This window comes from Manis pentadactyla, chromosome 16 (assembly GCF_030020395.1).
Source record: "Manis pentadactyla isolate mManPen7 chromosome 16, mManPen7.hap1, whole genome shotgun sequence".
Taxonomy (NCBI): Eukaryota; Metazoa; Chordata; class Mammalia; order Pholidota; family Manidae; genus Manis; species Manis pentadactyla.
Genome location: NC_080034.1, coordinates 31017992 through 31034358, shown reverse-complemented (window position 1 = coordinate 31034358; position 16367 = coordinate 31017992). Strand labels below are relative to the sequence as shown.

The 16367-nt window shown below is 35.9% G+C and overlaps 1 protein-coding gene across 14 annotated transcripts in view; it reads right to left on the bottom strand.

Annotated features, from left to right (window-relative positions):
* Nucleotides 1-16367, bottom strand: part of USP49 (ubiquitin specific peptidase 49) — an 83049-nt gene that overhangs the window by 55416 nt on the left and 11266 nt on the right. For 4 of the 14 annotated variants that reach the window (XM_036927577.2, XM_057493997.1, XM_057493999.1 and 1 more), the window contains exon 2: nucleotides 14364-14445. The exons of 6 other annotated variants lie outside the window; for them this stretch is intronic. The gene's annotated coding sequence lies outside the window, so the exon portion shown is untranslated. Of the gene's footprint in view, nucleotides 1-2944; nucleotides 3077-3248; nucleotides 3290-14363; nucleotides 14446-16367 lie in introns of all 14 variants that reach the window. 4 more of the 14 variants (XM_057493994.1, XM_036927579.2, XM_036927578.2 and 1 more) reach the window with 2 other exon arrangements.

The following is a 16367-nucleotide window of genomic DNA, read 5'->3' as shown; positions in this document are numbered from 1 at the left end:
GATTGTTGTAGCCTTCTTAAATAAGAACAATTTGGGATCGATATGATGATGTGTAAGAGATCCAGAGGCTCAGACTGAAAGGTGGTCAAGCCCCACATTAAGAATCTTCTTCCCTAAATGCCTGTGTGGAAGTTAGAACCAAAATGATTTTAGGAATGCATCTGCCTCATTGATTAATTTCCACATCTAATAAGACACAAGATGGGTCTGTTAATTTATAAGGGACATAAGACCATGGGAGAGTGAAAAAGCCTTAGATTTAGAATCAGAAGGCTTGGGTTTAAGGTTATCCACTTACTAGCAGTGTGACCTCAGACAACTCACTAATGTCTTGGGACCTCTACATCCCTCACTTGGAAATGGATATCACGTCAGCTCTACTCCCTTCCAAGCATGCAATGAAGATCAAGTAAGAAAATGTCTGTGTGAGTGCACTATAAACTGACAAGAGCTGCACATGGGTTAGCTTTTCTTTCCTTGCTACCAAAAATAAGCAAAGACTTCAGATCATTATTCTGGTAAGAAGAGACACTGATATTTGAATATTCCAGGGGCTTGAGGGGCATGTTAGGATAAAAGAGCCTGATCATTCAGGTAGAGCTTAAGAATCCTAAAATGTGTTTGGTATCTGGGTCTTTACTTTAGTTAAGTAATACCCTGGTCTTAACTAACAGCTTAATAAGGAATAAAGGGCATAAGCTCTTAGCCAGATTGGGAATTCCTTCTCACCAAAACCTAAAATAACCTAAAAGCAATAGCATAATATTTGCATTCTCCCCAATCACCAAGATAAATATATGCGAACAAAAACAATACCAAATCCCATTTACTTTGTAGGAACAGCAATGCCAGCCACAAAAATGAGCACACACCAGAGCTGCTATTTCATCACTGTGCTTATATCTAATCCTGCTTTTAATATTCCCCACATACCATAAATATTATGAATTGGTTGAGTTCAGTCTGCCAGCAAACATTCAAACTGTTTTAAAGTATTAATTCTGTCATTACCAAGCACATTTTATAAGTATTATACAACAATTTTGTCAGCACAGAGTAATAATTTTAATGGGAAGAGGACATTTATAAACAATTTATTACACTCCTACTAGATACCATGCTGTGTGAGGTGTTTTCACATATATTTGTTCAATTAATTTCATGAGATTAAGAATCAGCAGCATTTCACAGATAAAGAAAGGATATTAATTCCTAGTAGGACCCATCTCCTAGCTCCTAGCCTCAGTTTCCTCACCTATCTCACATAGTTGTTGGAGAGTTATGATGTGGAAAGTGCTTGAAGGAGTCAATGGCTTAATAATGTTAACTATTTTTCTTGTATTATCTTGTATAAAAAAATATACATGTAAAAAAATTGAAGGCCTTTCATTATTGAGCTATTTTTGTTTTCAGGTTTACAATTTAAACACAATAAAGAAAACCCAAATCCTAACTTTCGTGATAATAGTTAGGTTAACTGGATAACGTAGGGTGGGGCATAAGGGAAGATCAAACAGAGAACTTTACACTTACAGGATGGTTACCCCAGCTTTTGTTTTACTAGCCTTTAAAATAAACATGTGTCTTAAAGTGTATTTCACATATGACACATTTCACAATAAAAAATAAAAGTTAATATATTTCTGAAGTATGATGATGAGAAAGCATTGTTTAACCTCAGACGCAGGGGAGAGAAAAAACAATGCTCTATCATTCTGAGTGTTCTAGGTTACTGCAGATGATGTATGCAACAGCTTGGCTCAGTCATTGAAAAATTTCCATTGGATTCCACTCAACCCTAAGGGACATTATTTTTCTTTGCAGGTCAGTTGTTATAAAGGGTCTCACTGATTCATTGGGAACACCTCTTTATGACTGTGAAATCTGGAGGTTGTAAGGAAGCTCAGAGGGCTTCTCTTCCAACATGTTTACTTTCCAGATAAGGGAACATTAGACACCTTAGCTTCCAGACAACAGGATTTCCCCACTCTGTTCCCAGCTGTTACTGCTAGTCACCAATGTGACACAAAGGAAGGGGCAGAACCCACTCTTTCAAATGCTTCACAATAGCGACTACAGAAAAGGTAAATTTATACCAAACCATCAGGAATCTGTTAAAGACCTAATATGTCCCCCAAAGGATATTACTGAGGAGTCCAGAACTCAGTCAAAGAAGGCACTCTGAAAATATGTGTATAAGTGGGTTTATTCAAAAGTATAAAGCAGGGTTTCTGCCCCCAGGATTTCACATACAAATAAAAATAACCAAAGAATTCTATGTCAGCATATAATGAGTTTGGTGATGTTCTGGGGCCAAATTGTACAAAGTTCAAAATATAGAAGGGAAGGGGAAGTAAGGCAAAAGATTTATGTAGCATGGAGTAAAATGGAGAAGGGGTCTTAGAAGACTTGAGAATTACTAAACATTAGTAAAGAAAGCATGGTAGGATTTCTCCAAAGAAATCTGATGACATTTTTTTCAACACCTGTTTCCTAAACAGGCATTCCAATTTGTTCTAAATAATTTTACCTGATGTAATTACACTCAGGAAAGAGTTTCCACCCTCCCCCTCAAAGAACTTTTGATATCCACTGAGAAGGGAATAGTAGGCAGAAAAAAAAAACCTCTTAAATGCTAAATATAAATTCTTCAAAGCAGAAACATCTTTAAATGGTGAGTCACAAATTTTCTCAAGTTTTAAAGTTCGCCAAAATAAAACTACACCCCAAATAATAACAGGAAGAAAAATATAAAAAAAACAAAATTCTGTAACTGCAACTTAAAGCCTATACAAAATTAATATTTGGGTAACATAAGCAAAGGGTAAAGGGTTCTTGTTTTCATTTACTTTAATGAGATACAATAGGACCATACTTGTAATGAAAAGAACACAGAAGAGACTCGGTTCTATTTCAGATAGATAAGTGAATATAAGTAACCCACTTTTGCTCACTGGTCTCAGTTTCCTCATCTGTAAAGGAACATAATGGTCTAAATTTCTATTATTCTCTCTGTAAACTTCCCAAAGCCATTCAGATGTCATTCTCTTATAGCAAGTTATATGTAGGGGTTAATCTATGAGTAGCAAAAAGATAAAATGAATTTGTTATATACAATTCTGCTACTGTAGCAAACATTTGCAATTGCCACAAGCCATTCACCTAGGAAGTCTTATACTGAAACAGAGCATCAAAGAGATAAGCCTGGATTTTCAGTGAAAGATGATGTATTGAACACCTGCACTTACTTCTCTCCTCCCTCTGTAACTCCATTAAAATGGCAGTAAATCTGCAAGTCAGGAATAAGAAACAATTACAACAAAGTTTCTGGAACCTGATAAGCAGCTGGATAAGTTACTGGATTTAGCAGGGTAAAGAAAGTAAAAACTAAGAGCATGTTAAGAGGAAGCCCAGAGGAAAATGAACTGTGCTAGGATATAGCAGAAAATCTCAGAATGCACCTGAAAGTGGAGATAGCATGGAGGGCTTTAAAAAGAATAGGGTAGCAACAACATGGATGGAGCTAGAGGGTATTATGCTCAGTGAAATAAGCCAGGCGGAGAAAGACAAGTACCAAATGATTTCACTCATATGTGGAGTATAAGAACAAAAGAAAACTGAAGGAACAAAACAGCAGCAGAAGCACAGAACCCAAGAATGGACTAACAGTTACCAAAGGGAAAGGGACTGGGGAGGATGGGTGGGAAGGGAGGGATAAGGGCGGGAAAAAAGAAAGGGGGCATTACGATTAACATGTATAGTGTGGGGGGGGACACAGGGAGGGCTGTGCAACACAGAGAAGACAAGTAGTGATTTTACAGCATCTTACTATGTTGATGGACAGTGACTGTGAACGGGTAGTTGGGGGGGACTTGGTGAGGGGGGGAGCCTAGTGAACATAACGTCCTTCATGTAATTGTAGATTAATGATACCAAAATAAAAAAATAAATAAATAAAAGAATAGGGTAAGAGTTCTACTGCAAAATTCCCACCCTGACCCCAAGAAGACCAGAGATCAGAGGATGGGAAGTTTATTATCTGGAAATCAGAAAGACTCTGGACTTAAGCATAAATAGGGGCAGGCCTACCAGTCTAAAAAGATTGTGAGTGAGGGAAAGTTGATACCCTGAAAGGTAGATATCCCCAGCTCTTTCCCTAAATGCTGCAGCCAGGTATATAAGTCAATGATTGGGGCATACTCTCTGGGGAAGAACATAGCCAAGAGAAAAGCACCTACAAATACTGACTGCTAGAGGTGATCCCCCCAAAAAAAGTTGGGTCCCTGGTATAATGAAGACCAACAATTAACTTTTGGAAGTCCCCACTCCAGCAAACCCAGCTTTCAGTTTTTCAGTGGCTGGTTATGGAATAAGAGTAAGACAGCAAAGGCTATACATTTAAGGAAATCTCCTAAATGAAAGATCAAAACAAATGATTAAGTAAAGATATTTTAAAGAAACAGAGATGCTGTGGGAGGCTGAAAAACAAATTAACTCTAATTAACATACTCAAAGAGGAGCTATTCCACCCACAAAACAAAAACAGAAGACTATTAAAAAGCAACATTCAGAGAAAAGGACTCTTGAAAATTAAAACATATCAGAAACATAAAACTAATTAAAAGCATCAGAAGATGGAAGTTCAAGACATCTCCCAGAAAGCAGAACAAAGAGACAAAAAGTTGAGAAATAGAAAAGATGGGAAAATTAAAAGACTCATCAGTCTATACATTCCAAACACAAATAATAAAAGTTCCAGAGAGAAAGACTAGGAAAACTAGAGGCAAAGGGAGAAGGAGGTTGGTTAGAACTTAAGAATTCAAGAAAATCTCCCCAAACTGGAAAATCTGTCTCCAAACTGAAAAGGCCCTTGGTGTGCCCAGTAAAACAAGGCCCATGGTAAAGCAGACTATCATAAAACTTCAGAACATTGGAGACAAAGATAAATAAGATCCTAAAAGCAACCAAGAAAGGAAAAAAAATCAGCATCAGAATACCATCAGATTTTCCATTAGCAACAATAGAAGATAGAAACTAAGAGAGTAATACCTGTTAAACTCAGAGAAAATATTATCCAATTTAGAATTTTATACCCAAGAAAAGTATAAAGCAAGTATGAGAGAAAATGAAGACATTTTCATACATGCAGGTTCTCAAACAAATTTACATCCCATGCATCTTTTTCTTATGAACCTTCTAGAGGAATTGCTTAATTAAAGAGTAAAAATGAAGGAGAAAGATATGGGGGTCCAGGAAACAGGAGGTCCCAACATAGAGAGGTGAAGGAAATTCCTAGGTCATGTAAGAAGGTAGATCTAAGGATGACAGATGTGCAGGTCTAGAGAACAGCCTATACAAACTTAAAAATAGCAGTATGTAAGCATATTATTTAACAACTAGAAGAGTAGAAAATCAAGGTCCCTGAAAAGGCAGAATGTTGAGGAGAGGAAAAGCAAGTATTCTTTTTTTATACTATCTACATACTTTATACTATATACTTTATAGTATATACTATATACTTTATACTATAGTTTTAACATTGCTAAATATTAAATTTCAAAATATTCTTGAAAAGGTTAAAAAGAATATCTTAAAATCACATCTAAAAACATAATTTTCCAAGCAAGATTTCTGCGGGGGAAAAAGCAATTTTCAAGACACACCAAAATCAAAGTATTTGAAAACTCTATACCTTAGCATACAGTGCGACTCCGTTTGAGAAAAATTAAGAACAGGAAAGGTTTTGCTGATAGATGGGACTCTAAGGTTACAACCACAAAACCAGAAGAAAGTGAGAAGGGAAAGGAAAATTTTTAACATATTATGGTATTTTTGGGGAAAGATCATGGTTTATGGCTTCATCAATCACTTCACAAATTAAAATTCCACTTAGTCAAGCAGATGCTAAACCAAAGTCAAAATAGTAACTTGATTGCCTCACATTTGGGTCAGAAATGAAAACACTTAAAAACTGTATTGTTTCCTCCGGAAAGGAAAGTTCAAATAGTGTGAATTTGTTGGAACAAGTCAAGGAGCATTTTTTGTCAAGAGTCACTTATCCTTCCTTGAAGACTGAAACAAATACTGGGATTCATGTGCAAATCTGAAATAACTGTATCCTAAGTTTCTCTAAGATCCTAAGAAGTGGCCCCTCAATTAGGAAACATGCTTTTCTCTCTTCTCAAATATTTTAAAATTTAAAACATATTTTCTATTTCCCTTTCATGCAAAGATGAGGAATATAATATGGTATTTATTCATCATATTTAATACATCTACTTATATTCAAGGAGTGTTAAGATCATAATTATTCAAGAGTCGGGCTCTTCAAGGACAGACAAGTAGAGAAGCTGTTGCCTATTACTCGGTTTTCTGACATCTAGGGAGACTGTACAGGGGAAATAGCTGGATCTGATATTTTTAAAATAATATTCTATTGATTTCTGACCAGGGGAGATTTTTTAAACCAATGTGACAAAGCACTTTCCCCCAAAATCTATTCTGGTAAAAACACTTGCTCTCACAGCAGCATAAATGCAGACAATGAGGACAGATGATCAGGTGTTTTAATGGTGGCCTTCTCTACGGCTTTCAAGTTGAATGCTTAAAAAAGTCTCTTGGAATAGGGAATGAAACAATACTTGAATCATCTGCAAAAAGTACGATGTTCTGTCCTTTTTGAAGTTTGAGAAAATACATTAATACCTTACAAAATACAATGCTTAAACAAAAGTTCCTCCAGCTTTAAGAAAAACACAAACACTGTTCAGGTCTACTCTCTTAGCAATGCAGCAAGAGAAGAGATCTTTAAAGTCCTCACCACAAGGGAAAAAAAAAGATTTGTACTAAGAATGGTGACAGACATTAACTAGACTTACTGTGATCATTTCACAATATAGGCAAATATCAAATAATATTATACACCTGAAACTAATACAATGTTATATATCAATTATACCTCAATACAAATTTTAAAAAATACTATGTTCATTCTTTCATGCTTATTTCACATTAGGGAAACAACTAACTAGAGTATAAGGAAATGTTCAAACTCACTAGTAATGAGAAAATACAAATTACAATGAAATAGTACTAAATAGAAAAAATTAGAACTGTTTTCAATAGCAAATGTTGGGGAGGGTAGGAATGCAATGACTGTGAGGTATAAAATGGTGGTACACCATGCAGCAGCCTGACAATACTCGTGCTACAATGTCACTCCTGAGTCTGTATCACAAAAAATCCTCAAACATGTCCATAATGACACATACAAGACTGTTATTGGTAGCATTGTTTATGGTAGCCTAGGCATCCATCACTATGGGAATAGATGCACAGAACACCAAGCTGCAGTTAGAAGCAATTAAGCTATGTGTACATCCAAATACATATACAGTTCTTAAAACATAGTGTTGAATAAAAAAAAGTAAAAACCAGAGTAAGGTTTACAGCATTTTTTACAGGAAGAATTCTTTTTTTAAAAAAATTTTTATTAAGGTATTATTGATATACACTCTAATGAAGGTTTCACATGAAAAAACAATGTGGTTACTACATTTACCCATATTACCAAGTGCCCCCCATGCCCCAGTGCAGTCACTGTCCATCAGTGTAGTAAGATGTCACAGATGCCTTCTCTGTGCTACACTGTTTTCCCGGTGACCCCCCCACACCATGTGTGCTAAACATAATACCCCTCAATCCCCATCTCCCTCCCTCCCAATCTGCCCTCCCACACCCCTCCCCTTTGGTAACCACTAGTCCCTTCTGGAGTCTGTGAGTCTGCTGCTATTTTGTTCTACAAGAAGAATTCTATAGTCAAATTCTACAACAGTGTGGTATAATGAACAATTTAGGAATTAAAAAATATGTATGCAAAAAAAAATCACTAAGTATTTTAGAAAGATGCATATAGAATCAAGGACATATATCAAACATAATAGAGAGGGTACTTGTGGAGTGGGTGAAGAAAATAGACATGGGAATGGGAGATGAACAAAAAAGCCTTTATACACCAATGATAGACTGTGCTCACATCACAGAGTATGAAGTCCAAATTCAGAATATTTTTCATTCATGCATACATTTATTCAGTAAAGACTTACTGAACACCTCTTAAGTGCCAGTACTGTGCTTAAACATAAATTTTCTTGTTATTTCCACTTGATTTTAGTTTTTTAAACCTCAAAAAGATACATGTTTTAAGATATGCTTTAACTGGAAGTGATAGGGAAAAATAATTCACATTAGAATATATTCTGTAAAGTGAGAAATTCATTGTTCTTCAAGGTTTTATACATTTTTTCATCAAATATAAATACACTTGAAGTTCTATAAATGATAAACTTAAAAGTTGAAACACAAAAAGAAAAGCCCTACAAGTTACATTGTCACATCTCAGCCCACAGGTAAAACACCTTTTCTCTTGGGGTTTCAGAGGTAGAACAACTCCTTTCTTGGAGGATAAATTTTCTACATTATTTGTTCTATATAATTTTCCTCCCAAAGAAGACCTTTCATCTGTTCAGAAGCCCTTCTCAACAGATTTCTGTTTTCTAAAAGATTTCACAAGCAGACTGCTGGCTGCCACTGTAGGTGTTGTAGCTAATATGCTCATTACACTGCACTGCTAACAAAAACTGATTAACATATGCAGTGCAAAGTGACGTATCTATTCCACACCCACAGACACAGAAAATGATGTTCTCCCCAAATTACCTACTCCCCTCTTTTTTAACAAACCCCAAATGTTAACAAGTATACAGGATACTATTCCTAAACAAAACCAATAGTAACTTGTGGGATATCATGTCTAAAGCTCTAAAGTTGTAACTCTCAGGATTTCAGCTTTTGATATTAAGTGTTAGAAGCATCAAAGGTGAAAAATAGGAAAGGATAGGCCAACCATCAATACTACTAGGAAAAAAACCAAGCTACGTGATCTGTCAGTGGGGTCAGCAGGCTTATCACTGCACATGCCAAAAGACAACACATTAATTTATTCAGGCTTACAAAAGATAACGTATTTTTACTCTATCATAATAGCTAAGACTGAACACTTACTATGTGTCACTCTTCTAAACGCTTTGTATGCATTATGTAATTCAGTTCTCACAACAACCCAACGGACTAGTGCTATTAGCATCTGCACCTTATAGATCATTTTTCAAATCAAATGCAGGCTCATTATCACTGCCTTTAAAACCCTCACCAAATGGCTTCAACTTTCACTGTATCTCCTCTTTTTTCTGCCATTCCCGACCTCATTTCTGACTCAAAAACTTGACTGATGTATCTCATAAGAATGGAACAGTACTCTGGCCAACCCCCTGTTCCTTTCTACTACAGAAGATTCCTTTATGAAGATGTTCTCCGTTAACCCCTTTAACACAAGCTTATTAAAACTAAACACTACCGAAGTATATAGAGTAAAATGTGAATACCTCGCAGGCCAAACAAGGAACACCTCAATGACAGTCCATACAGTTTACAAAAATAGAACTATTCTGTACACATTGTTCTATAACATGACTTTTTTCTGTAACATAACAATGGACATCTTTCTATATGAGCAAAAAGAGATTCACTGCATTCTTAACAGCTTAATGGTATTCCACTGTATAGACCCATCATACATTATTTAACCACTCCCTGACAGAAATAATTTTTTTGCTATAACAAGCAATGCTATAAAGAAAACTTTGTACTCATATTTTTCTTGCAAGCATATGAATATTTCTATAGGGCAGATTTCTAGAAGTGGAACTGCTGGATCATAGGATACACACATTTTAAATTCTAATAGACATTGCCAAATTTACCTCCAAGGAACTGGAAACTTATATTCCCACCAACAGTGTGTGAAAATTCCAATTTTCCCACATCCTCACCCACTACTGGCTATCATCAAGTTGTTTAATCTGTCATCTGATAGGTAAAAAGTGATAATTACATGTTTTATTTTGTATTATTTAAATGATTAAGATTACTGAATTTATAGCTTAAATAGATTTTGAATTTATTATTAGTTATAGGCTAAGCTGAACTGCCTACAGAGAAAAAAAATTTCAAGCAGCACATTAACAGTGTAACTGGGGAGACTACAAGGTTTAACCAATCTGGGATTTTGGTGGGAAGCAGACAATGAAACCAACCACAAATGAGTTTCACTCTTTAGTAAAACACAGTTATCTTTCACTTGAAATGCACTGTTATTGGTTCTTCAAGCTCTGCCATACATTTCAGAAGAAACTTTTAAAAGCACATATTCAATTCCTTAGTCACGTATTCGCTTTCTCATCCTTACTTATACACTTCTCTGTATGAAGTCTTCTTTAATGAAATTTTACTTTTCTATACAAAATGTTGCTTATTAATCTTTTAGATGTTAAAGCACAAGAGTATAATTAGAGTTCAGCCATGAACATCCAATATAACTAAGACAACTGATATAAATGGTCATACTAGAATGTGGAAAAAGGAAAATAAGAGAAGTAAATGTTCACAGCGGCATCCATAGGAATCTTCTAGGCACTCTGGATTATGAAAACAAACACTAACACAGCCCTACATGCTCTGCGAATGCTTACATAAATGAAATATCCTCTGTTCATGAATACCAATTCACTGTCAAGATTTGTGTGATTACGATGCTATTAGCAATGATGGCTGAACTGAGGTATTCACACATTTTCTTACCTGGTTTTCTATGTGGCCACCTCCAGATAACAATTTTTGTCAGGGAGACTCTAATTAGCACTAACAGGGACTCTGACCTTACTATCCTGATAAATTAGTGCCCCTAACTGCAAAGATAAAATACCACAAATTATCTAGCATTCCAGAAAGGTTTTAGCTCAAAACTGCTAAAATCAGTAAACCCCTCTTCACCCTTCCTTTAATTCTCAATTAAAATTTTTATTCTTCACAGAATAAATTGCTCCTTAAGACTTTACTTCAAAGTCAAAAGCTCTTGCTACTTTAATATGCCCACATGGCCTATCCAAGTGAGCATGTGACAGATACGCTACATCACCTTTCCCATGTCAGAGACTGGCAGAAAGAGACAGAGTAGGGGCAGAAAAGGGCAGGATACCAATGTGATAAAGTGCTAAAACCAAGCTATAAATTACTTTTGGTCACTCAAAGCTGCATTCTGAAAATGCTGCTGCAAAAGCAGGGCCTACCCTTCCTTTGGAGGGATATGTGCGTCACATGGAAGCATCTTCCTAACTTCCCAGAGGACGTTTCATTTAGTAACAGGGCCACCCTCCTCCCCTCACAGAATTTCCCCAGCAAGAGAAGCACTGGTTGGGTTCTAAGAACAGTGATAAGAAGCTCTGTATGCTGACAAGGGGAGAGAGCAGCGAAGACCAGTTTCCTGGGCATGAAACTATGCCAGACTGCCCTGTTAATCCTCCCCAAATCCCACAGTGTTGGGGTGGGGGTGGGGAGAGAAAACAATACAAAATTGAATCAAGGACAGTAGCTTTGGATTACAGGAGGCTGTAACATTCCTACTTGAGCAGAGGGCAGGGGCAAGACGTACAAAAGCCTATATGTTTATAAAAACACAACACACAAAAAAATTCTATCCCTGATCCTTCTCATGTGGTAACCAACATCTGCCCCCAATCACTTGCCAGCCCAGGCTGCGCAGAAGGCATAGAGTAGCAGGCATTTTCACAGTGAGGCTGGAAGAGATGCTACTAGAGTGTAAATTACTAATTAGCTCAATAGAAGACAAAGAGAGAAAATACCTGTCACAGAATGCTGTTTATAACTTGACATATAATAAAAACAACCCTGAAAATTTCAGAAGAGCGTCTTACTTTTCAGACTTCTATTAACATGTAAATGGCAAAGGAACAGTATTATAGTCTTTAAAAACTGCCCATGTCTCAGAAACAATAATGCATGACTGGAAAGAATGCTTTCCAAATAATTTGTAATTTTCCCATCCTTATGAAAGCAAAATGTTTTTAATTATTACAATCGGCTTTAATAAGGAGCTATATTTCATAGCTTTGATGATCACTTAGAGTGGGGGAGGGAAAGAAACCTAGAACTGCTGAATTTTTCAACTGTCAGAATACAGAATACAGCTTATAGTCCTTTCACTGAAATCAGAGAGGCCTCATTCTGTAGTTAAATCTCTTTATATGACAATTGAAAAGACTCCCAAAATTTAGGTTTATTTTGGGGGCAGGTCATAGAACATCAAGATATTTATATCCATCCCCATACGATAAGGCAAACCTATTTGCATTATGCAACCAATGTTCTTAAGGTGATACGTTTTGTACTTGCATCTTTTCCAGCCCCTGGAAGCTACATGAGGATTTTCAAAACACATATTTCACCTAAATATTTCTCAGTCAGGGTGTTGAACAGTTCCATGGTTCCCTTTTTCACATAATAATCGTCCATACAGCATCAATAGCTAGCATATGCTGAGGACTCATGAGTGAGCGAGCACACCGTGGCAGGTGCTAGGGAGGTCCTCAGCAGGGGGGTACGCCACAACAGTTTTTGCTGATGAAGGAGGGGCCTACAAACTCATTATTCAGATTAAATACACTGAAAACAGTAAGCCATAAACCCACAAAATTCACTCTAAATCCAATCTTGAGATTCTTTTGCTTCACATGGTTAACTAAAATCAAACACATACCAACTTACTGATACACTCAAAACATTCTTCCCTTTTCTTTTTAAAATTAAGGTCTTCATATCAATTTTTTTTTCAAATTTTCTTGCTGAAAAATACTCAAGTGAGAAAAAAATGATAAAGCAAACAGGGCAAAATGAAAACAACTGGTGAATTTGAATAAGGGTATACACAAGTTCCTTGTACCATTTTTGCAACTTTTCTTAAGTCTGAAACATTGTAAAAAAAAATCAAAGTCATGAAAAAATACAGTATTAACAACATAAGCTCTCTCATAGAATTGTTGAGTTTCAAAGAATTCACCTACTTAGCTCATTCTGAGTATTTAGTAAACTCTAATTATTAGTTAGTTTTTTAAATGAGTGGATCAGGTGTACACAACACATGAACCCCTCTGATGCACGATGCTGATAATGGGGGTGCGTAGAGCTATGTATATGCAGGGGCAGGGGGTATATGGGAAATCTGTATTTTTCCCTCTATTTTACTGTGAACCTAAAGGTGCTCTAAAAAAATTAAATCTTAATAAGAAAAAAAGAGGACCAATCTATTTAAAACCAAATTAAGCATGTATAAATGTACTTAGTATTATTGCTTACACAGGCACACATAAAGATAGTAAAAAACCCAGCAAGAGTCTAAACAGATGTTGCTTATGGATATGTGCACTGAAATCTGAATTCATTTTCCTCAATGGGCAATAATCTTTCAACTGCAAATCAATACGGTATATAACAAGTCCAGGACCTTTTTCTAGCTAAAAAGGTAGACAGGTAACCATTTAATCTGCAATGCAGTTAGACATTTTATTGGGTTTGGGGTTGTTTTGTTTTGTAAATACAATTTTATAATGAAAAGGACAGGAACACGTAAGAATCCTGATGTAATCTTTGCATTAGACATAGCCCTTAAGGTGTCTGTCTGTCCCAGGTTCCCCATCTGGAAAGGAACTGAGGAAAGGTTAATAACAGAACCACAGGGATAATTTAAGGACTGGCCAACAAGACCAGTTAAGGGATAAAATAAACCAGAATTGTTTAATCTGGAGAAGAGCATGGTAAGGGATCTCTTCACAAGTCAAGTAGAGGTAGAGTACAGACTGCCTACAAAATGCCAAGGACCCAAACCCATCTCCACCACTTGGTAGAATTCTACCTTATGGACTAAAAAAAAGATGAGATGTATCACTTAGTTACTACTTGACACACACACACACAAAGAACAGTATTATCTGTACTACAATATTATCAACTATCAAAGCAGTAGTTGTAGAAATGTCTGAGTATAACCTTGGCCAAGACATCCAATCTCAAGGAGCCTCTATTTCATCATATGTGAAATGGGAATAGTAAATAATGCAGACCTCACAGGACTGCTGTTGAGGATCAAATGAATTATACTCTGCAAAGAGTTTACAACAGTGTCTGGCACAAAAGCACTATCCATGGGTAGTACTATCATTAAATTTACGGAGAACTAGAATCTGCTGAATACTATAGTAAGCAGATATTTTTACTCAAAAATTGAGAAGGGGCAAAAGAAAACAAACACAACTATAGCATTAAGGGTGTGCTGGTTAGATAGAAGGCAGACTGTCCTTATAGAGAAAATAATTAAATGCTGGAAAAGAATATCTACAAAGGTTGCTGCATTACCTCTAAAGATTTACAAAAACAGGAAAATTTTTATCTACCTGGGATGATTTAAGTGGGATATTGACTGAAGTTGCAGGGTAAACTAGAGGTCCTTTCAAGGTCTCTTCCCATCCAAAGAGTCTATGATTAATCAGAAAAAACATTTAATTATACACAACCCATCATTCAAATCTGAATATATAAGCTTAAAAGTTTTTTGCTTAGCAAATAAGATTATAAAGAAAATAAAGCTGAATTGAGTAAAATTCTATTTGATGAACAAATGAAAATAAAGCTTCAGTTTATCATTGGGGAAATTATTAACAGTATCATTTGAACTAAAAGATTATCCATTTTCAGTTTTAGAAATATCAACTGAGAAGTAATCATTCACAGTGAGGACTGGTGATTTAGCACACTGTGGCAGCATACAGAAACAAAAACAGGACCGAGATTCTTCGGTGGATCTTATACCTATATATTTTTTCTTCATCAATATCAAGACTAAAATAATTTATGTAAAGATACCAAGTATGAGACAATTACATTATAAAAATGGCACTACCATAGAATACAACCTACTAGTAATGCCATACACATCTAGAAAGGAAAGGAATATGCACACACATCTCAGAAACAGGTGCCTCACACCAAAGTTATTCAGCTTGAAAGTTAACATTTCAGGCTATTCCTCTTGAAACTTGGCAACAAAAATAGTAATTTAAAAAAATCTTCTGCTAAACTGCTAAATCAATATAGTCACCTTGAGCACCTGCTTAACAGAATCCAGAATCCATGAACAAAGCAGCTGAATCCAGAAAGATTTAAGATTCTAAATTATTCACATATATTAATAACCAATGTTTGTTATCCACTAATCAAAATTTAATGTTTGCTAACTGTTACAAATGCCATCTACCTAATCTTTGCTATTTGTACAAACACCCACAAATCAGTGGCAATCCAAAATTTACACAACTTTGAAAAAAAAGCATCTTTGTGTATCTTAACATACACTAATGAAATAACCTCAAAAAGAATCTAAAGAACAGTTTGCATTTTTTTCTTAAGTAAATTACTTGCTATCCTTTGGCACCATCAAATGCAAGAAAGCAATTGTCCGTATTCTCAGCTAAATGTAAAAGCTTCAGAATAAAAATCATCAAAATACTCAATAAGAAAAATCTAAATTCTGTCCCAAACTTCTTATCTTGTTTTAATTTCCAAAAGTGTCTTAAAAATCAAAAACTTCTAGAAATTTAATATTAAGATTGCAGTCTTTATTCACAACTGCAAAACAGGAGATGCAATGGAGCTGTCCAAAGCTCCAGCTTGCATTATCATAGAGAGGTTTTTTTCATGATAAAAATTACCCATACATTCATTACTTAGCCTAAAAGCTAAGTCTCACTCCAAACAATCCTCCACTCTTCTACAAACCTCCCTTTCTTTATTCCATTTTGTTAAATGGGTGAGTTACCTACTACAGTATAAAATGTCCCACACAAAGCTAAACGCAGTTCAGGAACTCAAAGCCCTCACAGCCCTGATTTACATCTCTTCCCCAACAAACTTTCCCGGTTGGTTACTTGCCTTTCTCTGAAATGTCTCAATATTCTCCAGCCACCAAAAACTAGGCAGAAATCTGGTCGATGAATCAAAACAAAAAGATATTCATCTTTCTCCATCTCAACAGTGGGCTCTCCCACAAACATGAAATGCTGTGGATAAGGCACTCTGCCGGGTGCTTGTCAGGTACCACACTGCTACCAGACGACACTACCACACAGGCACAACCACAGTGTAAATAAATACAACTTATTTTCCTATTATCTAGTACAACACTAGTGAAATGCAGAGGTTTTCCGCATGCTGACGCTTTATTAATCATACATGAACAAAATCAAATCAAAACGGGTCTCAGCTTTTCAAAGTGGTTGGGAAGTTGAATTAAAAGCAATTCAAGGTGGAAGCAGATTCAAGATTCCTTGAAGAGAAAAAGAGGTTTCTGGAATTTCCTGCTTTTACGGACAAAAGGATTCATAGTTTCAACACACAGTTCT